Source organism: Petaurus breviceps, unplaced genomic scaffold (assembly GCF_028583685.1).
Source record: "Petaurus breviceps papuanus isolate PSGF00001 unplaced genomic scaffold, PetGlider_PUasm1.0 176, whole genome shotgun sequence".
NCBI lineage: Eukaryota > Metazoa > Chordata > Mammalia > Diprotodontia > Petauridae > Petaurus > Petaurus breviceps.
This window is the reverse complement of record NW_027185771.1, coordinates 26096126-26118342: the sequence shown is the minus strand read 5'-3', so window position 1 is coordinate 26118342 and position 22217 is coordinate 26096126. Positions and strand designations below refer to the sequence as shown.

Sequence of the window (22217 nt, the reverse complement as noted above, 5' to 3'; positions counted from 1 at the left end):
TTTTTGGAGGGGGGGACATGGGGAATAAGGAATTATTTTAACTCCTACACAACTCAAATAAAAGATCCTTTATTGTCCATGAGTTCTTGGGAGGTGGCCTTCAGCAGGGATGCTGAGGTCTGTTACTCATTGTGGGGGCAGTTCTTAAAACATTAATCCCCACCACAGACATTACTTAGTCCTATTGACACTGTGACATTTTTTTTCAATTGCATAACTAGTTATGTACCTTTGTTCTGCCTTCTTTTTTTCTGAATCTCCTTCACAACTGGTGAATAGTAACAATTAAACATATAATTAAATATATGCCTTCCTATGGAGAAGCAAGCTAAGAAGGGAAGTTCTTCATTGCATTAGATATTTTCATTCCTTAAATTGAGTTCATTGTAAATTTGAATGACTATGGATTATAAAATCATAAAATGTTAAAAACTGGAAGTGACCAAAGAACATAGAATGTCAGAGCATAGGGAAGAATTTTAGAACTCTGGACAGAGACTGTCAAAGATGAAAAGTACTTTTAACACAGAATCTTCAAACATGCAACACCAAAAGTCAGAACCAGAAGGGGTTTTAGGACAGAGAATATTAGAATACAAAATCAGGGATTGTATAGCTAAGAGGGATCTTAGAACACAGAATGTTAGCACTAGAAGGGAAATTAGAGAAAATATAGCCCTATTCCCTCATTTTACAGTTGAGAAAACTGAAATAACCAGAAAATGACTATCTGAAGGTCTATTCTATTAAGTGGAGAAGAAATACTGAGATACAGACTGGTTTCCATTTAAGTGAGCCCTGAAATAAGACGCTTAGAGAAAGATACCAGTTAAGTAATGGACACAGAAAACTCTTCTCTTGATCTGCTGGGGTGATTTCTATTAGAGTGAGTTATATTCTCCCTGAGACATTCACCCCATGAGAGAAAAGGAAGAGCAGGGAGGTCACTGGGGTCACAACTACAAAGAAATACAAAGGAGTCTTAGAAACTTATTACTGTTTCACATAGGGCCCTCTTGTGCTAAGCACCATCTATAGAATACGTGTGTGTGTGCATATGTGTGTGTGTGTGTGTGTGTGTGTGTGTGTGTGCAGAGCTGGTTCTGCAACCATACTGAATGTCTAAATCTAACAGAGGAAAGACAAGTCAAGTTTAGATGAGAACACTACAGGTGGGCTCCTGTAAATGGGAATTTATAACAAGCAGGGAGTCAAAATTGAAGATTTGAGTTTAGCAATTCATTAGCTGGAGGCATTTCATGGAGATCTTAGTCCCTGGCTGCAAAGAGGAAACCTGGCTAACTGGTTTTCATCCATTCCTTTGGTATTTTCAGGTGTTGCAATGACAGAAGAAGGAGCAAAGGAAGGTGATGGGGGGAAGGTGTGAGGGGGACAGGAAGTAGAAGAGAGAATGAAGGGAGGACAGAGAGAAAGGAGAGGAGGAATAAAAGAGAAGATAGAAAGGAGGTCATGGAAGACAAAGGAGGACAGCAAAAGATAAGGAAAAGAAACTGAAAAAAAGGAAGTCAAAAAAGAAGAAGCATAGTTGAGGAAGAAGAAAAAAGAGGGAGATGGGGAGATGGTTCGCAAAGGTTAAAGAGTGGAGGAAGATAGAATGAGATTAGAGAGGGTCAAGGGAGCAAAGAAAAAAAGTCAAGGCAGGAAACTGGTATTGGGGAGGAAGAGGAATTGGGAGATTTGAAGTGGATGGAAAGAAGAGGGTAAAGGATGGAAGGAAGTGCATGTCAGAGGGAAAGGTTGGATGAAAAAAAGGTGATGAGAAGTGGCAGTGACTCAGGAAAAATGGAAAACATTTTCTGACTGAAGGTGACTTTTGAGCTGCACAATTTTTATCAAGGTGTCAGCTTAGTAAAAAGGACATGGGTGGCACGATTGACTCTCAGAGGCAAAAACAGACATTTTAGAGTCCACACAATCCAAGTGCCCACAGTTCCCATGCAGAATCCTCTCCTACAACATCTCCCAAAGTTCTCTACCAATGGCAATAACCTAACCTGGCAGGCCGCCTCTCTGTAACTGGAGTTTCTCCTCAGCATTTCACTAAGACATGCTTTCTTTTCTTTCCTTCTTTTTCCTCCTTTACTTTAAAGTAAAGATGCCCTTTTTTCTGCTAGCTTCCAGCTAGGAATCCCATCCCCACACATATACAGTAGATCACTGCCAAGGCACTGGCTCCTGCTGCCACTACTGCCTTTCCCCCTGCAGCTAAGCTGGTGACCACTTCCCATACAAAGATTAAACTGTGCAGCCTTTTCTGGACCATTAACTAGAGAGCAAAAACAGCAGGCTCAGATTTGTAGTCCCCAGGTCCAGTGGACAATGTCACTCTGTGCTCTCCAGGTGCCACCAAGCTGATTGAAATACAGCCTCCACTGGGCCAGCTTCAGAATGTCTCATTCTTTAATTTTTACTCAAGCTCGACAATTATTCCTCAAAATTTTTATCACACCTCTTTTTGCATTCTAAATGGGGATGCTGAATGCTTCCAGGCTTTCTGAGATGCCACAAAAGCTGACTAATAGGATGGTACCATTTAAATGCCTCAGCATCAGGCAAATTCACATCTTTCCAGCAATGGGGATTTAGTTGAGGTTAGGGCTTCTATGTCTGCTCAGTGGCCCAAAGAAATGAAGGGGTAATCTTGGGCCTGTTACTAATGGATTCATGTACTTGACAAAACATTAGACCACCAGAGATTTCAAGCTAGAAGAGGACTGAGAGGTGGAGGAGCCAGTCCCTTCATTGCACAGATGAGGAAATTGAAACTGAAGGAAGTGACTTATCCAACATCACACAACTAATAGTATGTGCCTCACGGAGTACTTGAGCTCAGTTTTTCCTAACGTCAGTGCCCATGTTCTCCACTGAACTAACTTCCTAGCTTCCACTCCCATGTGTGTTAATAATTACATGTAGGAGACAACAGGAAAAAAATAAGAAGGAAGGAAATAAGGAAAGACAGAAGGAAGGAAGGAAGGAAGGAAGGAAGGAAGGAAAGCACTGTAAGGGGAGATAGAGAAGTGTACTACATGGAACACTGAAGTTGGTATCAATAGCATTGTCAAGTTTTCCAATAAGCTCAATGACCACATATTTAGTGTTCCTGAAAAGTCAATAGAAATAAAACTACTTGGCAAATTGAGAATTTTCTTTTTTTTAATGGAGTCCTCCCTTGATTAGAAATGAAACAAACAAATAAATAAAAAAACAGCCTGATGCTTTCCTCTTCTGTTCCTGCCTCCCCACTCCATCCCTTAAGATTCTGTATTCAGCTCACTGTAAGGAAGGGAAGGGGAGACCAGGACTTGTGAATGATTCTTGGGGTACTGGTGCACTCTACAACATGGTTAAGACTGTTACTATGAGAAAATTGCTCTCCTTTAACTACAGTCTTCTCCTCTTCAAAGAGAAAATACCCTTGAATAACCTAACTCATAGGGAAATAAGGTGGTTTATGGGAAAGAAGGGACTTTGCAAACTTTAAAATCCTATATAAATATACTACTATTATTAAGTACAAAGTATATATTTAAAACAACTTGTAAAACAATAGAACCATGAATATTTCACTTACCTTTATCATTCAAATATCTTCCCTGAACTTGCCACTTTCCCTTCTTGACTCTAATTCAACTCTATACTACTGTCTTCTTCTTGTGAATCGCTAGCTCTCTTATCATATCACTGATTACAAGGAGCTAAGCCTCAGCATTGGATCACTCCCACCAATCATTGCATTTGTGCCTCCGCACCTGCTTTCCACAGTGCCTGTCATATCGTAGGTGTTAATAAATGTTTATTAAATTGCATTGCTGATGATCAAAATTGGGGAAAATTACATAATTATTTCGAATGAGTCCACTACAAACTTTTTACATAATTTCAACTGAGTCCTCATTTCTACTAGGCAATCCTACTCTGCCTCCCTTATCAAATCACTATCACACTCTTCACAGCAACTCCTTCCTCCTCAAACCTCCCATGGCTCCCTCTCCCATCACTCTCTCAGCTGGGAACTTTGCCTTATACATTACAGAAAAAAACTGAGGCCATTTACCATGAACTCTTTTTTTTCACCTTTTTCATCTCCTGTCACTCAGGTGCTTTCTGCCACTATCCCCTCCTTCACCTCTGCCTCACATTATGATGTGGTCTTCCTCCTGACCAAGGTAAGTCCTTCTACTTGTTCAAATCCTGTTTTATCCCTTCTCCTCCACCAGACTGACTATCCTGTCACCTGCACTCTTTTGCTTATTTTCAATCACTCCCTCTCTTTTCGTTCATTTCCTACTGCCTACAAACATGCTCATGTCTCCTCTCTGGGGGAAAAAAAAAACCTCACTTGATCCTTCCAACCCTGCTAACTATCTTCCTATATCTGTTCTGCACTTTGTAACTAAACTCCTCAAGAAGGTCATCTACAACAGGTGCTTCCACTTTCTCTCATTTTATTCTCTTTAAAACCCCTTACAACCTGGTTTTCAACCTTATTCCACTGAAACTGCCCTCTCCAAATTTACTAATGAGTTATTAGCTGCCAAATCAAATAGTCTTTTCTCAATCTTTATTCTCCTCGACTCTTCTGTAGCCTTTAGCACTATTGATGACCCTCCCCTCCTTCATACTCTCTTCTAAAAAAACCTAAGTTTGGGAGACACCACTCTTGCTGGTTCTCTTACCTATATTACCATCCTCTGTGTCCTTCACTGAATCCTCCTCCAGATCCCATCTTCTAACCCCAGGCATCCTTCAGGTTCCATTCTGAGCCATCTTCTCTTCTCCCTCTATACTGCACTTGATGGTCTCATCTGTTCCCATGGATTGAATTCCCATCTCTATGCTGATAATTCTCAAATCTATCTCTCCTCTCCGAATCTCTTTACCAACTTCCAACCTCACACATCTCCAACTGCTTTTCAGGCACCACAAACTGCACGTCCAGCATACATATTAAACTTAATAGGTTCAAATCCCAGTCACACACAGAGCTTCCCTAATACTGTAGAGGGCAACACCATCCCCTCCAGTCCCTCAGGCTCACAAATTAGGAGTCATCCTGGATTTCTCACTCTCTCACACTCCCTCTCCCCCCAAATATGCAAGCTGTTGTCGATGCCTATCAATTTCTCAACATCTCAAATATACTCCCTTCTGTCCTTTGATGTTGCCCCAACTCTATTGCAGGCTTTCATCACCTTCTGGGTCTGCCTGTCTTAAGTCTCTCCCTACTCTAATCAATCCTCCATTTAAGCACTAAAGTGATTTTCATTTCATTTCACCCCTTATTCAATAAATTCCTTTGGCTTCCTCTTGCCTCCAGAAATAAATACAAAATGCTCTGTCTGGCATTTAAACCCATTCTTGATTTAGCCTCCTCCTACCTTTCCAGATTTCTTGTATATTTTATTTCCCAACACTCCAACACACACTCCTCAATCCAGAGATATTGGTGTCTTGGCTGCCCCTGGACAAGAAATGCCACTTCTCAGCTCCAGGCATTTTCTCTGGCTGTTTACCATGCCTGTAACACTCTCCCTCCTCAGGTCTGACTCTTGACCTTCCTAACTTCCTTTAAGCCCCAACTAAAGTCCTGCCTTCTGCAGGAAGCCTTCCCCAACCCTTCTTAATTCCAGGGTCATCCCTCTTTTAATTATTTCCTATTTATCCCGTATAAAGCTTGCTTCGCATATTTTTTTTTTACCTGTTTAGACTGTGAGCTCTTTGAGGGCATTGACTATCTTTTCCCTCTTTTGGTATCCCTAGCACTTAACATAGTTCCTGGAACATAGTGGGTCCTTAATAAATGTTTATTGATTGATAAAAAGTATTGTTTTTTATTATAATGTGGAAAAATTATTTTATTTTTAATTTATGGAATAAAACAAGCATTTCTATAACAGAATAATAAAAAGGATGATTGCACATGAAACTACAAATCTCTTATGTACAACTTGCTATTTTTAAAAAAATATATAGTAATTATGTAAATTTCTTTTTTTATTCCTATCTCCCTACCCTAGAGATGGTTACCATTAGATACAAATGTGTGTGTGTGTGTGTGTAAAATCTTTCTATACATACTTCTACATTAAAGTATGGGGCAAAAGTCTTTGAGTCTTGCTAATTAGGGTCTTGGAGAAGTTTAAACCTGTGCCTTAGCCCATGCTTTGACATGAATTTTCTGTATACCTCATCTATAAATATGTTGAAGATCTGTGTTCAAATTTTGCCTGTCATAATTAGCAGCCGTGTGACTATGGTCAAATTTCTGAATCACTCTGATCCTCAGACCACTCACTAAAACTTACACCATCCCTGGCACATAGTAAACACTGAAGAGATGCTTATGGACTTGACAGATGGTTGTGAAGGCTTCTGAGTGTGTAGAGGGAGCTATCACATCTGACAAATCCCAGATCCTTGGCATATTAATGTGACATATTGATACTTGACCTACCTAGCTGACAGGGACAACTATGTGTGTGATAAATGATATGGTGGAAAGGTACTAGAGAGCAAATGAGAAGACTGAGGCACTGGTCTTGTCTGCTTTTGGATTAAAATTCTGAGAGCTTGGCCACATCCCTTCTTCCTTCCTCCAGTTCAACTAATCTCAGTTGTAAGACACAAGGATGGGACCAGATGATTTCTATCATCCCTCCAATTCTCAAACCCTATGCTTCTTTTTGACCTACCTAATTTGTGCAGTTGGTGAAACAGTAGATAGAGCACTGGGCCTAGAGTCAGGAAGTCCTGAGTTCAAATCAAGCCTCAGACACTTACTACTTACATGACCCTGGGCAAGTCACTTAACCTCTGTCTGCCTCAACAGTAAAATAGGAATAGTAATTATTACCTTACAGAATTCTTGTGAAGATCAAAGGAAATAACATCTGAAAAGCACTTAACATATTTGGTGGCACATTGTGGGTGTTTAATAAATACTTATTCCCTCCCCTTTTTCTTCATGAGATTATTGTAAAGATCACAGTATTTTGTTAAGAAAATTTGATATTGAAAGTGTAAAAGACCATGATTACTGTAACATTCTCATAGAAATTATGCATTCTTTTGAATGCATTCCCGGTATATCCTTGGAAGGGAAGGGAAGTAAGGGAAAAATAATGTGTGTTTGTGTGTGTGTGTGTGTGTGTGTGTGTGTGTGTGTGTGTGTGTGTAAAACTTTAGTCAACACAGTACCTGTCTTGACATTGAGATCATTCTAAATGGGTATTTAAAATCCAATACACAAAAATGACCATGCACTCTGGCTGGAATTGCAGACTTTAATGAAACACCTTGTTTATTTCTTCTTCAACTATTTCAAAAACTGCTCCAAGGTTTTGGGGATGCTTTGGGAAAAAAATATATGGGTTTCAACATGCTCTTTCCCCCATCTAAACTAATGTCATGGTAGATAAATTTGAACCTTGGAATAACTTTATTTAATGAGACAATGTCAGACTATTCTGCTCCAGAAGTGACCTAAGGTAAAATGTGCATGATCTAGTTTCTGGCTCCTGCCCAGTAAGAACGTCATTTTAAAAGCTGCTGTTCTCTCCCTGGAAAAGTTAAAGGGGGAAAAAATGAGGGAAAAAAATCACCATCATGTTTGCAGGTTCCCTCAAATTTTTCTGACTCATACGCCTAGTGCTGCCAGCAGGAGTTATTCAACAAATGCTATATGCCAGACCCTGAATTCTCCTTTTCAGAAAAGCAGACCATTCATAATCAGAACTGCCATGAAATTATTCATTATATTTAGGCCAGGTTCCTAAAAAAATCAGGCTGAGCCTAATAAGGATCTTAAAGAAAAATTTAAATGCTCACTTGCTTTATTTTCAGAAGGGCTGAGGACAAGAGAAGCAGAGCCCAAAATTAAGAATTTTTTTTTAACCTAGGACAAAAATAAGAGTTTTGTGGAGAGGGTTTGAATAAAGGACAGATTGACATCAAGGTACGGTTGTATTGGAAGACAAAGTTGTGTCCTGCTCTCACAGGTGCACAGGTTGGGCTTGGTGATAGTGTCACAGTTAAAATCTTACAGCCTTGAACATATAATTTCACTCTTCATTTTTTTATGCCCTTCAGCTGCTACTGATCCCCTGCCCTGCCCTGCCCTCATCTCCAAAGAGGGCCAATAGGAACCATGCACTGGAGATCTCAGCCACCAGCTCTGTGCTCTCTGGGACTATCATTTACCTTTTGTTCCCATTCCACCACCACCCTCCCCCAACCCCAAACCATTTTCCATTTCCCACACTGCAGAAACTACCTTTTCTTTTCCAACTCTTGCTCTGAGAAATTTAAGCAAATGCCATGGCCTCTGGAAACTCAGTGGCAATGGATGACCCTATTGTCCCATTCTCCGTTTCTATAACTTCCTCACATCAACATTTTCCTGGCTATTATCTGCTTTATGAGTTGTTTTCTGATAGAAAGTGTGATCCTTGAGGGCTCTTTTTTGAATTTATATCCCCAGTGCTTAGTACAAGTACACTGCACATGGGAAGTATTTAATATGAATATTTTTTCATTCATTCATTCATTCATTCATTCATACATTCATTCTCAGTTTCTGTTCCCTTATGTGTAAAAGAGATGCAATAATAGTTCTACTACTTATCTCACAGGAATATTTAAAGATCAAATAAGATAGTGTATATAAAATGTGATTTAAATTGTCAGGAGAAACTTCCTTAGAGTTAGAGTCATTCAAAAATGAAATGGGCTTTCCTAGCAGGAGTTCACCAGAAAAGTAAATTCACCTTTTTTTAAAAAAAAGAAGAAACCAGCAAAGTTTTCTAAAATAGGCAAAGCTGTGCAAGCCATCAAACCAAAGGCCTTCTAACTTCAAAGGAGAAAAAAAAGAGAGAAATCAACAAAAACGAAAGAATGAGAAAAAAAGTAACAATGAGAAATTTATTTATGGTTTCACTTCCAGAAGTAGATGGGGAGAGGGAGAAGGATGTAATCCAAAGTGAAGAAAAACTCTTCTGTAAATATCACCTACACAACTCTATTTAGAGCCTTCAAGTGGCAATGTTTTGTGCCTCACTTTGTGCTGTGGTGGGATCTCAACTTGTTCAATTTTACTGATTACTTATCCATATAAATGACTTTCTCTGAGATACTTCTGATCCCTTATCTGGTGTTCTGCTACCTAAAGGATAGCTAAGTTTCCCATCAGCATAGGGTGACCTTATGTTAAACTGAACACTTTCTTTTTGGCAAAAGGAATGATAGAATGGAATAGGTTAAGCATTCATTTTGGTTTTGGTAAGCAACAAGAAATTTGCAGAGCCATGGGACTTTTGGAGACACGCACCAGAGAGTATCAGAGATTACAAATGCTGGCTTTCATCAACCTGAGTTACCCTTGACCAGGTTTCTTTCTGGGAGAAAGAATTGTTACTAAATTATTTAGTCTTAAAATAATTACTTGAAGAAACTGTAGAAGAATAGTTTGTTGTTTCTCTCTGTTCCTGTCTTTTGGTTTTTGGGGTTTTGTTTTTCATTTTGCTCAGACCAAACTCAGGAGATTAAGGAATCTTCATTCTGCCCTTTCTTTGATCCTTGGCTGTAATAGAATCAGGGCCTGGTTAAGATGAAAACTGTTCAGCTTTAATAGGCAATTTTGGTGACACCCATGGGGCAAGGTTTCATAACAAAATATATCCCATAAAGTAGAGTGTTCACACATTCAGACTCCCATAAGGAAGGTTGTTCATATCCCTTAGGCAGGCTATACATGCCATATAAGGTAAAATATCCATACCTCATAAGAAAGGGAGATTATGACCCATAATTCAAGGTGCATATATCCCATATGGTAAACCACATATACCCTGTGAGGCATGCATGGCATGGGAATATTTTAAAGGTAGGTGGTATATATTTATATACATACCACGAAGCATGGTATTCATATACCATAAGGCACTGTGTTAATACTCTATAAAATAGAGTATGTATATTCCATATGGCAAGCTGTGCATAACCCAGGAGACAGGGTATGAATGTCACAACTTCTGCCCATCCAAATAACTTTGTCAGCTTGGGCACAAATGAGACAAAGCAAATGCAGTAGTTGCTGAAAGAAGGAGCTGTGAGTTACACAAGCCTATATTTCTGCCTGGAAATATTGGGAAAAAATACTTTCTTCCAAAATGGAAAAATCAGCAAGTTTCAGTAGTCTTTATTTCACCTACCAGTGTTTTTCCTACCATGATGTCACCCATTTATTACATCAACAAGTGTGTACATAATATACACTTGGGCTTCATGACATGGAAACATGGAAAGAACAATGACATATCTATACTTTGGTTTCTATCTTGCAGCTCCTCATATTTCTTAGCTCTATTATCAGCTTCATTGTGAATTCCACTGTTGTCTCAGTGAAAGAACAGTGACATTTGATACACCACAGATTTCATAGCACATCTGCCGTGGAGTTGTAAATGCAGACTAAGGAGGCTGAGAACGCTCAGTGGCATATATATCACATAAAAGTTCCCTCTGACTAATCAAGTCTATGGGGACAGTCAACAGTGTCACACAACACATCACTCCATAGCTGAATAAGATCATCAGTTACCCCCAAAGAACCACTGCCATCCCTTTCGTCCTGGAGTACCAAAGCTCTACAAAAGAGCAGAGATATGGGATGTTAGATCTGCTTTCTTTTCTCATAGCCTACCCTGTCAAGCATGGAATCACTCAAACCCTTTATGATGCAAGTTTTTGATGTAGCATTCACCACTATTGCTGGTAGCCAAAGAGGAGAATAATTAGAATAATAATGAGCATTTATTTAGTTCTTTAAACTTTATAGAGCACTTTACAGATATCATGTCATTGAATCCTCACAACAAACTTGGGAGATAGATCCCCACTTTATACATGAGAAAATAAAGGCAAACAAAACTTGAGTCTTGTACAGAGTCACATAGCTCTAAGGGTCTGAGGCTAGACTTTGCTCAAGTCTTCCCAACTTGAGGCTCAGGGTGCTATGTAACATGGAACACCATTCAGAATCGTACACAGATGCTACCTTACCCTTGACCCTTCCCTTGAATCTCCTTCATTTCTATAACCATTCCTCAATCTTCTCTTCCTGTGCCTATACCCACCTCTTTGAACTTAAATCCCCCCGCCAAATCCAAACAATTTGATTGTCTTTTGCCTACTCCTCCACTGTACTGAACTTGGGTGATATTTCTCCCCTCTTTTATATTCTTTCCCTTGGCCAAAGTGACACTTGTGCATTTACTGTCCCTTACTATTCAAGTTCAAACTTCCCAGCAAACATTCAATTAACATATGCTATTTAAGTCCTGCATTTGGCATGCTTTTCATTGAATATCTCCTGTAGGACCCCTGGGCCCAATTCTACTTCAATACTTTGAAAAATAATCACCACTGACCCTCCTACATGGTAATATATGAAGCAAAAGAAAGAAATCACAATATGTAGAGGCCAGGGGGGAAAAGGTATCTTTTCAAGCAAACTGCATTTTTTTATTTATTTATAAAAAATCAATTTAGGTCTTTACAGCATAGGAGTAAAAATTCATCACATCCTGAGGCTTTTATTCTTTTCTTTTTTTTTTCTTTTCCACCCAGGGTAAAAGCATGAAAGGAAATCCTACAGGTATTAGAATTAGTGATTAGGAAACTGAACGTGAAGAAATTTCTGAGCCCTATATAAAGTCCTATGATTTTGAGTTGGAAGAAATCTAAGAATGTGGAAAAGGAAGGGCTTTAGAAATTATCTAGCCCAGTGATATGAAACATGTGACCTGTCTAACACTCCCCGGGATTTTCCAAACCAGATTAAAATGTAATTCAGAAATATTCAAGGAAATAGATAAGAATAGAATAGAACATAGACAATGTTAACCTTTGGCTTTCTAAGTCAACATGTGACCTACGGTGATCCTTATATATGGTTTAATGGTCCCAGTTCTATTTGAGCTTGACAACAATGATCCCATCCAACCTACTCATTCTGCAGTAGTGGAAAACAAAGAGTACCTTTGGAGATGTTTAAATGTTGATAGAATGAACTCTTGCCTATTGCCAAACATCATAGATACATGTATTACAAGAAGCAGATTTGCCAAATAGTCTACAAGAAAATTATTTATATAATCCAAAAACCATGGAATTCCAGAAGCAGAAAGGACCCTCAAGGTCATCTAGTCTCCAACCCATAGATGGATGGGAATTTTCTCAATACCATCCTTACACATAACCATCCAGCCTCCTCCACTTTTGATTCCTCTAGTAATGAGAAACTCACTACCAACTAAAGCCAAACATTCCAATTTTTGACACCACTCCTATTTAAGGATTTTTTTTCCCTCATATCCAGAAGAAATCTTCTAGTCAGCAGCTCCCAACCATTCATGCCTAATTCTTTCATACAATAGTTCTTCAGATACTTGAAGACAGCAATCTTTAATCTTCTCTTTTCAACACTAAACATCCACAGTACTTTCAATAGATGCTGGATGGCATAGTGTCCCTCCTCATCTCCGCCTCCTAAGTTGCTTCATTTCTCAGTTAAAATTCCCTTCATTTCTCAGTTAAAATTCCACCTTTTGCAAGAATCCTTTCATGATCCCCCTAAACATTAATTCCTTTCCTTTGTTGATTATTTCCAGTTTATCTTGTATATAGCTTGTCATTTACCTTTCTTTTCTATCTTCAGCACTTAACACAGTTCCTGGTACATAGTAGGAGCTTAATGAATGCTGGCTAATAAAAGCCAGATCAAGTTGGTCTAAGTCCAGGATCTTCAATATCCTGCCCTCTGGGCATGTGTTTTTTTTTTCCCAATATCTTCCCATCACCTTCTCTTTTTTTCACATAAGTCCTAATGTGTGCTGTCTAGGCAAATGTCCTTTTGTGTGAAGTCCAAACTATCAATGATTATGGATATTTCACCTTACAGATAAGTCTAGTACAGAACTAGTAGAATGCTAGTACTATGCATATATATACATATATTTATATATATATATATACACACACACAGAGAGAATATATGTGTATAATATAGTACATACATGTATTATAAAATGTATGCCTAAGCATGAATAGCCACCTTTTTTTTTTATAAATCATCATAAGGATCTTTGTCAAAATTCAACCTTTCTCTCATTAGGACCAATAAAACACATTCCTTTTTTCCCTTTCATGACATCAAGCTTCTGTCAATTTTTGATATGCATTTCATTCTATAATGACATGTCATATTTTTACAAATGCTCCAGAATTGTAACATTTCTTTCTTTCTGAGCAATTCCATTATAAAGCCTGTTGAAAGCCATTTGCAACATCTTAATTTAATGAGACTAGTTCTTCCAGATCTTATGAAAATTCATTTAAAATTCTAAATAAGATTTTTTAAAAAGAAAATTCTGTTTGTTGGATATTTTTCCTTTATTGTCCATCACATTAAAAATAATCAGTAATACAGTTATTAAATTTGCGATGGCCTGGGGCAGCTAGGTGGAGCAGTGAATAGAGCACTGGCCCTGGAGTCAGATAGACCTGGGTTCGGATCCAGCCTCAGATGCTTAACACACACACACACACACACACACACACACACACACAACTAGCCATGTGACCCTGGGCAAGTCACTTAACCCCAATTGTCCTCCAAAAAAAAGCAAAGAATAATTTGCTATGGTCCGATCATTGTTAATTGAAGAATATATTAAAATGTAAAACTGAAAAGTCATTTAAAAATACATTCAAATCATAGGACTTGAAATCAACTGCCACCATACCACTTACTGTCTGTATGATCTTTGGTCAAGTACCTAACCTTTATTGTGTTCAAGACATTTATAAAACGAAGGAGACAGACTAAGATGATTTCCAAGCTCTATTCCATATCAAAATATGAAGCTTAGGCAATAAAGGCTGACATTGACATGTCATTTGTGCTTACAACACACCTTTGGGATTTGTTTTCTCATTTGGTCCTCCTGATCACCCTATAATGTAGGCAGACAAACCCAGGTCCCCTTATTCCAACTCTAAAACTCTTTCCTCTGCCCTTAACTGTTTCCTACCCTAATATATTCTTTTCACAAATGAAGACACTGAGGTCTTCATTGAAAGATGAAGTGATCTGTTCATCAGTTTCAGAGCTAGGACTTGAACTAAGGTTACTAGATTGCCATTCAGTACTATTGTCCCTATACTATGCTGCTTCTCAATCAGTATTATTACCTGGAGTTGGTTCAATTATTTGTTTGTTTCTTTTGTTACACTTTTACTTCCTCAGAGTACAATATACTTTAATGACCTGACCAATTTCCTTTGGGTTCTGGGCTCTTGGGCCTATGCTAATTTATGTAACTGATATATTTCCATTGATTTGAATCATCTTCACACCAAGCAATCTCCAGGAGTATTAAGACTCTTGTTTTTTTTTTTTTTTCCTGTGGAACAGTCAGCCAGTGGGTGACTCACAGGTGTGAAGAGGCAGATATTCTAGAGTCCTGAGTTGGGGGGAGGAGATGCTGACTTGCAATCCCTGAAAACAGTCAGGCTGGCTGACTGGCGCACCGACACTGAGTAGGCAGGAGCTTCACTGAACCGAAAATGAATTGTACTCGCAAGACTGGGAATACAATTTTACTCCAACTATTTGGCCCAGTACACTTAACATGCAAACGGCCAGCAAAAATAATGGTATGTCAAGTGTAATTTTCTCAGCAGCCGCTGACACTGTATACCATAATACAGGGTAATTATTTGGTATTCCGTGTCCTTCATATAAAGCACCACCCAAATGATTTGCCAGTTAAAGCGAAGGAGGAAGGTTAGAAGGTCAAATTTAAAGAGAGAAAATGAGTCAGTGCCTTGGAGGGAGAGAATTATAAATAGATGTGGCATCACAAGTGAAGGAGCTATATCCAAATAAGGAATCATTGGGAAGGACCAGGTAGGAGGAAAATATAATGAGGAAAAGGAGGAAGGAGGAGAGAGATAGAATAATGAAAGAAAAGGGTTCAGAATAAGAAGGTTCTGAATGCCAAGGGGACAACATTCAGCTGGATCTAAAATTAGGTGGTGGGTAGAATCAGGGTTCATCTGAGAGGGAAAGAACCTGAGAGGCCATATAATCAAAATATCTACCTGAGGTATGAATCTTTTGGCTATCATCTCTAGCAAGAAGTATTCCAGTAGAACCCTTTCCCACCCCCAGCTCCATCAAATTCCAAAGCAGTCCATTCTGGGCAGCTCTAACTATTCACATGTTTCCCCCTAAAGTGAGATAAGTATGTCTCCCTATAATTTGTACCAAATTGCTTCTACTTCTGACCATCAGGGCCAAATAAAATCAATCTACTTTCTCTTCAGATGTTGAGACAGAATATTTGTGTCCCCCCCCCCCCAATGCTTTCTCTTCCTCAGTTCTTCCAATAAATTTATTGTCTAAGTTTTGTATGGAGTTGGGCTAGAGCAGAAAGAGATTTGGAATGAATGTGTGGAAGATACATATTCATTCATATGTGAAGAAAAACTTCATCAATTTATACTCCATGGCTTTTGAACTTGTGATAATTTGGACAAGGACTGAGCCAGTATTTAACATTTTTTCTAACAAATTCCTTTTTCCCAGAAATTAAAATCAATAATATAAACAAAATTGCAGGGGAAACTTCAAAATGCTTGAGAGAACAAATTGTGTTCACACTTTTTTGGAAATCCTTATTTCTATTTATAACAATTAATGAAACCTCCTTAGAAAGCTCCCTGCCTATCAATTAAGCCACACTTAATAGGAAACATTCCTTTAACCTAGTTTGAGTTACTGTACGTATTTGAAAGTGATAAAATAATATTTCTAGTTTTCTATTACAAGAGATTAGGTTTGTTCTGCTTGGCCCCAGAGGGCAAGACTAAAAAGCAGCTGAAGAAAGTTTCAGAGGAGCCAAATTCTGCTCAACATCAAAGGAGAAAAAAAAACTTCCTAGCAATTAGACCTGTCCAAAAGTGGCATGGGCTGCCTAATAAGGGAATAAGCTCCCCATAAGTGAAAATCTTTGAGTAAAGACCAGACTGTCATTCACTGGGTAATGTTTGGGGCATGGACCATGTCTCAATAGGAGGTTGAACTAAATAACCTCTGAGATTTCTTCTAACTCTGACATTTCAAGATTTTAAAAAAAAGTAAGGATTTGTGGCAATTTAGATTGGTCTCTGCCACCAGTATGTTTTAATTTAATTTAATTGAGCACTACATCTTGTGCCTCATTTTTTGTGTCTGGCACATACTAATCTCTTAATAAATGTGCTATTTTCAAAGATGCTTCATGAACAGAGATTCATGTGACTAACTAGAGTAGTGCTTTTCATATCTCCTTCATATAGTGTCCACTAGACTCCCTTTTTTGTTGACTTTTTCTTTGGTCTGGGGAATTTTTAATCTAACTCTAAAAGGGAGAACAACCAGGTGTGGGGAGAAGAGAAGAACCCAAATGTATTAGAGAATCTTTCATGGGGAATAGAGAGAGCAAAATCAAAATCCAGTCCTCCAAAGCTTTTAGTTAGCTTAATAATGCTGAATGACAGTGGTTACGTGATACTAGTCACTGAACTCAGCAAAGATTAAAAAACAAACAAAAGCAAAGCCACCTACATCAAGGTCTTTGTAGTCTGCAACAATGTGAAAGTAAAGGACATGATGGGAGAAACACCATATTAAAGGAAGGAGCTCAGGACTTACAATCAGAGAATCAGGTTCAATTTTCTCTGTTACTAGCAGTATTACCTTGAAAAGTCACTTAACCACTCATGACCTTATTTTCCTTTTCTGTCAAAGAAGGAAATAAGATTAAATGATGTCTAAGGTTTCTTCCACTCTAACATTTTTTTACTCTCTGTTCTTTCACTCTATAGCCTGTCTTCTAACATTCTTTATTCTAAAAACTCATCTAGCTCTAAAATCCTATGTTCTAAGGTCTCTCACAGCTCAAAGAGTTTATATGCCATATTTCTTGAGATCAGATTTTAAAAAACAACTAAAACCAAAAATCTTGATATAGCCTTGAGTTGAAATTCAACTTGCATCACCTTCTAGCTCTAATACCCCAGTAGTTTATACAAGAACATTTTAAAGAATATGCCTATTTTGGTGATATAAACAAATAAACGATGTTTCTCACCTTGGTCTTAGGGAGAGGCTCAGTGGTGAATTGGATTAAAGTTTTGAAAGGGGAACGATATTTGAGAATAGAGGGGGAAAAGCTATTACAGAAGGTGTAAGGACCCAAAAGCATATTGCTTCAAGTACTTAGCCTGCCTCTTATTCTGAAGCAGTAACCTGAAATGTATTTTTGACTTAGCTACAATTCAGTTCCACAAAGACTACAGTAGAACTGTGCAAGAGCAGTTTTCTTTGAGAAGAAAAAAAAGGAATTATTTGAAGTGCTTTTTGAAAGTTTTTTTTTCTCTCCAAGTTCAAGTTTAGAATCAATTTAACTCTCCTATAAAAAGGTTAGTATATGCCATGCTTTATAGAAATAATTCCCCCAAAATTATCAAATACTAATGAATAGATATGACAACTCCTTTTCAAGTACATATTCAAGGTTCCGAGGCTACAAAGGGGGACAGATCAACTGGGTTTTAGATAGCAAATCTGTCCTTCCAATGCCTCATTTGAGAAATAGAACAAGAAATAGCACTCTACTTAGGAAAAGCATGGGGGTGATGATTGGAGAGGAAATCTATGAATAGCAAACATGAACCAATTGGGTGTATCATGACATAGTGGATGCACTGCTTGACCTGGAGTCAAGAACAAATGGGTTCCAGTCCTATCTCCCACAAACACATCATTGACTGTGTGATCATGAAAAGGTCATTTAAACTGTCTGTACCTGTATTCTAAGGTGTGAAAGACAGCTCCATTTACATTAGGATGGAAAATGCTAGAGGAATGCCAGATATCCTTATTAATGCAGAAATGCTCCATCACGGGGAGAGATGCGATGTTATGGGGAGGGTAATGTCACCATTACAAAGGATGCTATCATCAAATATTACATCTGGAAAGAATTTTAAAACAGGGAGTATCACATTTAGAAGTTGCCTTAGAGAATAGAATATGAGAACAAAGAATGTGAAAGCTGAAAGGATCCTTAAAGAACAACCTAATCCAATCCTTTCTTTTTACAGAGGAGGAAATATGCCTGAAAAGATGTGACTTTGCCAGTATCATGGTGGGTATTAGTTTTAAGCACAAGCTAGAATTCAGGTCTGCTGAATCCCAGGTCACTGTTTTTTCAAAAGTCTCCAAAGAGTAATGCAATGATACAGCCCAAATAAGGTCAAATGGGATAGCATTTAACAGCAGTGACAATTAGGCATTCTGGTGATTAGGGAGTAAAGAATCATTCATTTTTCATTTTGAGTTGCAGGGCTTCCTCCCATCCTTCCTTTCCTTATTTCTTCCATCTTTCCTTTCTTTACTTCCTTCCTTCTTTCTTTATTTCTTTCCTTCTTTCTTTCTTCTTCCTTTATTATAAAATACCAGGCTAAGAAATTCTGAGAAGTAGAATAAAGTAGAAAGTTGAGGATGCCTCAACATTCTTCTAACAGTGAATAATTTTTAAATGTTCATAATTTACCTCTCACAAATATTCTGGGGTTTATCTCAAGTAACTTTGTTCCAATCACTTTATGTAGTATTCATAGAAAACTTTCATGTCCTATAAGAAAGAGATGTGTTTTGGTTTTATTTTTTTCTTCATTTGCTATTCTGTTACATTGTCAGTAGTCTATGTGTGATTGTGTGTGTATGTGTGTGTGTGTGTGTGTGTATTTCTTCTAGCTAAGTTCAAGGATGGCAACTTACTTCATTTCTATTATCTGTCATACACAACAGTGTATTTTTCACCCAAATTTTCCATGTATCCAGAACAAGTCTTTTTATTACATTTCACATAAAGCTTTGTAACTACATGTTAGAAAATTATTCCCAATTGGTTGTTAGACATGAGATTGTGAATGGTGGAGCTTTCTGGAGAGCAATTTTAAAAGATACACAAGAAGTTAACAAGCAGTACATGCACTTTGACCTAGCTATAGCCCTGCTAGAGCTAAAAGATTTCAAAGAGACCAAAGAAAAAGAAGGAAAAGTCCTTTATAGTGACTCCTTTTGTGGTGGCAAAAAACTGGAAACTAAAGGAATGCCTATCAATTGGGAAATGACTGAATTATTTTGTGAAACAAAATTACAATGGAATACTATTTTACTGTAAGAAATGGGGTGAAAGTTTATTTTAAAGAGACATGGACAGACTTATATGAAATGAAGCACAACAATTTATAACATTAGTGTTCTAAAAATGGACAATTTTGGTAGATTTAAGAAATTTAATCAGCTAAATGATCAACTCTGATTCCAGGGGACTGATAAGAAAGAATGTTGCATATCTCATGACAGAGAGATGATGAACTAATATGCAGAATAAGAAATGTATTTTTGGATCTTACCAATGTAAAAGTATGTTTTAACTGAACTTTTTTCTTCTCTCCCTCTCTCCTTCCTTCCTTCCTTCCTTCTCTCCTTCCTTCCTTCCTTCTTTCCTTCTCTCCTTCCTTCCTTCTCTCCTTCTTTCCTTCCTTCCTTCCTTCCTTCCTTCCTTCCTTCCTTCCTTCCTTCCTTCCTTCCTTCCTTCCTTCCTTCCTTCCTTCCTTCTTTCCTTCCTTCCTTCCTTCTCTTCTTCATTCTTTCTTTTCTTCCTTCCTTTTGCCTTTCCTTCCTTCCCAGAAGATGTGAGGGAAAATGCTAGATTATTTTTTTAAAAACCTTTAAAAAATTATTCCCTCCCCTCCACCACTGTCCTATGTGTTCTTAAAATGTATAAATATATATGTATATAGAGAGATATATATGTATATATACATATATGTATATATAACTATACCTTTTTCAGTATACATAGTGTTGAATTTTGTATCAGAGGATCTGAGTTTGAATACTTTTTAACACTTACAACCTGTGTGACCCTGGACAAATCACTTAATCTCTTTGCACCTCAGTTGCCTCATCTGTAAAAAGAAGCAGATGATCTCTAAGGACCCTTGAATTTACAATTCTGTAGCCCTAAATCATTTTAGCAATCCCTCATTAGCTAAACCTGATACCTACATATCTTGCTTAGCCTTAGTTTTGACTCTGTTTGTCACTTAAGGTTGACTGAGTAAAATATTAATTAGGATTGCATTTTTAACTAATTTAATAATTCCATGTAAAATAGTTTGATAGTTTCATGTTGGCTTGAATTCCAACAATAATTCTATGTACAAATTCTGCTGTCAGTTATTTTTGGGGACCTGTATTTGAGGTCCAATGTAATGTGATGGAAAAGTATATAGAATTCAGAGCCAGAAAACACCAGGTTGAATATTGACTCTGCCATTTATTATTTGTATGAAATGGGGTGAGTTCATTCACCACTTTTAAGCCTCAGCTTTCTCATTTGTAAAATAAGGTAGTTAGAGTAAGAGCCTTTAGTAGGATTCCTAGCAGTTCCAAATCTTATGATCTTATGATCTCCCTTCACTCTGACACCCGATTTAGGTCAAAAGAAGAAATCGGTCCCTTTCTTGAAGTTCATTGCCTTTTTCGAATTCCTGGCATAACCGAGGGGAAAATGATGCCCACTGGTGTCCTTTTCCATTCTTAATATTACATGATTCTAATATCCTCATCAAGTTGGAAGAGCTAATGAAACTCTAAAAATGCACTAATCTCTTTGATGAGGAGGAGGAAGCCCTGTAAAATGCTGCTACCCTTTCGAAGAAAGGACTTGGCAGAGTCACATCTAGATTTTACTTATCGCAAAATAAGCCAAGGCAAAGTACCTCTGATCATGGTGTGCTTTCTATTTGTGAGCATTTGGACAGAGATTGAAGAACAGTGCTGAGCAGCTGCCTGGCATTTATGGCATCCAGCAGAGCTCCGTGTAATTTAGGCTAGCAGATAGCACGCTTCTACTGATCACTGCACTAGCCCAGAAAATGCTGATTGAGAAAAACAATCCTAGCTAGGGGAAAAAAAAGAAGAAGAAGCTAGACAAGATTCAAAAGGCTCTAAGATAACAACTACATGTTATCCAGGCAAATACACACACACGCACACACACACACACATACACACACACCACATGAACAACAAAAAAATTCTCAAATTACCCTGAATCCTCATATTTTCACTCATGTATGTACCCCACCATAAGGAAAATTAGTATCAAAATGTGAATCTCACAATACATAGCAACTAAACCCTATTATAAGCCCCAACTTATAATTACTTCTGAGAAATGGCATAACTTCTTTGCTAACAAAACTGCAGAATTCAGGACTGGAAGGGATCTTAGATGATCCAATACCCTTGTTTTACAGATTAAGAAACTGAGTCCTTTAAAATGTAAAATACCTTGCCCAGCTGAGGTCCAAATAGAAGGAACCAGCCTAAACTCATCCATTCTAGGCAGTTGCTAACACATGAATGGAAATGCAAACCTTGAACAAGGAATAACCAGGGAAAAGGTAAAATGTGAGCTCCTATAGGTCCAGGACCATTTTTTGCTTTTGTCTGTGTCCTTTCTGCCTGATATAACACTGGGCACATAGTAGTCACTTACAAAATGCTTGCTGAATTGTTTTGAATTAAATTGCATTGAGAACAAATGGGTCAGACTATATATCAATAGAGAGGGGAAAAAAACACGTTGGGGTTTAAATCTGGATCTGACACTTGCTAGCTGTGTTTATACCACTTAATCTTCCTGAGTCTCAAATGTTCTCATTTATAAAAGGTATATAACACTTGTACTACCAACAATCCCTGGATTGTTGTAGAAAAAACACTGAAAACTCCAAAGTACAATATAAATGGGAGTTTGCTAATATTATTATTATGGCCTGTCTGTTGTTATTCCCATGAATATAGCTAATAAAATACAACTAGGAAAAATAGGTAGTATTTCCAAGGTATTGTGTAGTTTGGATGCTACAAAGCTAAATACAAAATTATTTCTACTTAAAATTGCTAGGAAATAAAACCATGTATGTAAAATATATGTAATCTTGAAATCTTGTCATCTAGAATTAATAATAATTATTACAGTAACTGCTATTCTTATCATATA

The 22217-nt window shown here is 37.7% G+C and overlaps 1 protein-coding gene across 1 annotated transcript in view; it reads right to left on the bottom strand.

Moving 5' to 3' along the window:
• CDH8 (cadherin 8) overlaps positions 1 to 22217 on the bottom strand; it is a 527584-nt gene that overhangs the window by 486607 nt on the left and 18760 nt on the right. The window lies entirely within an intron of this gene.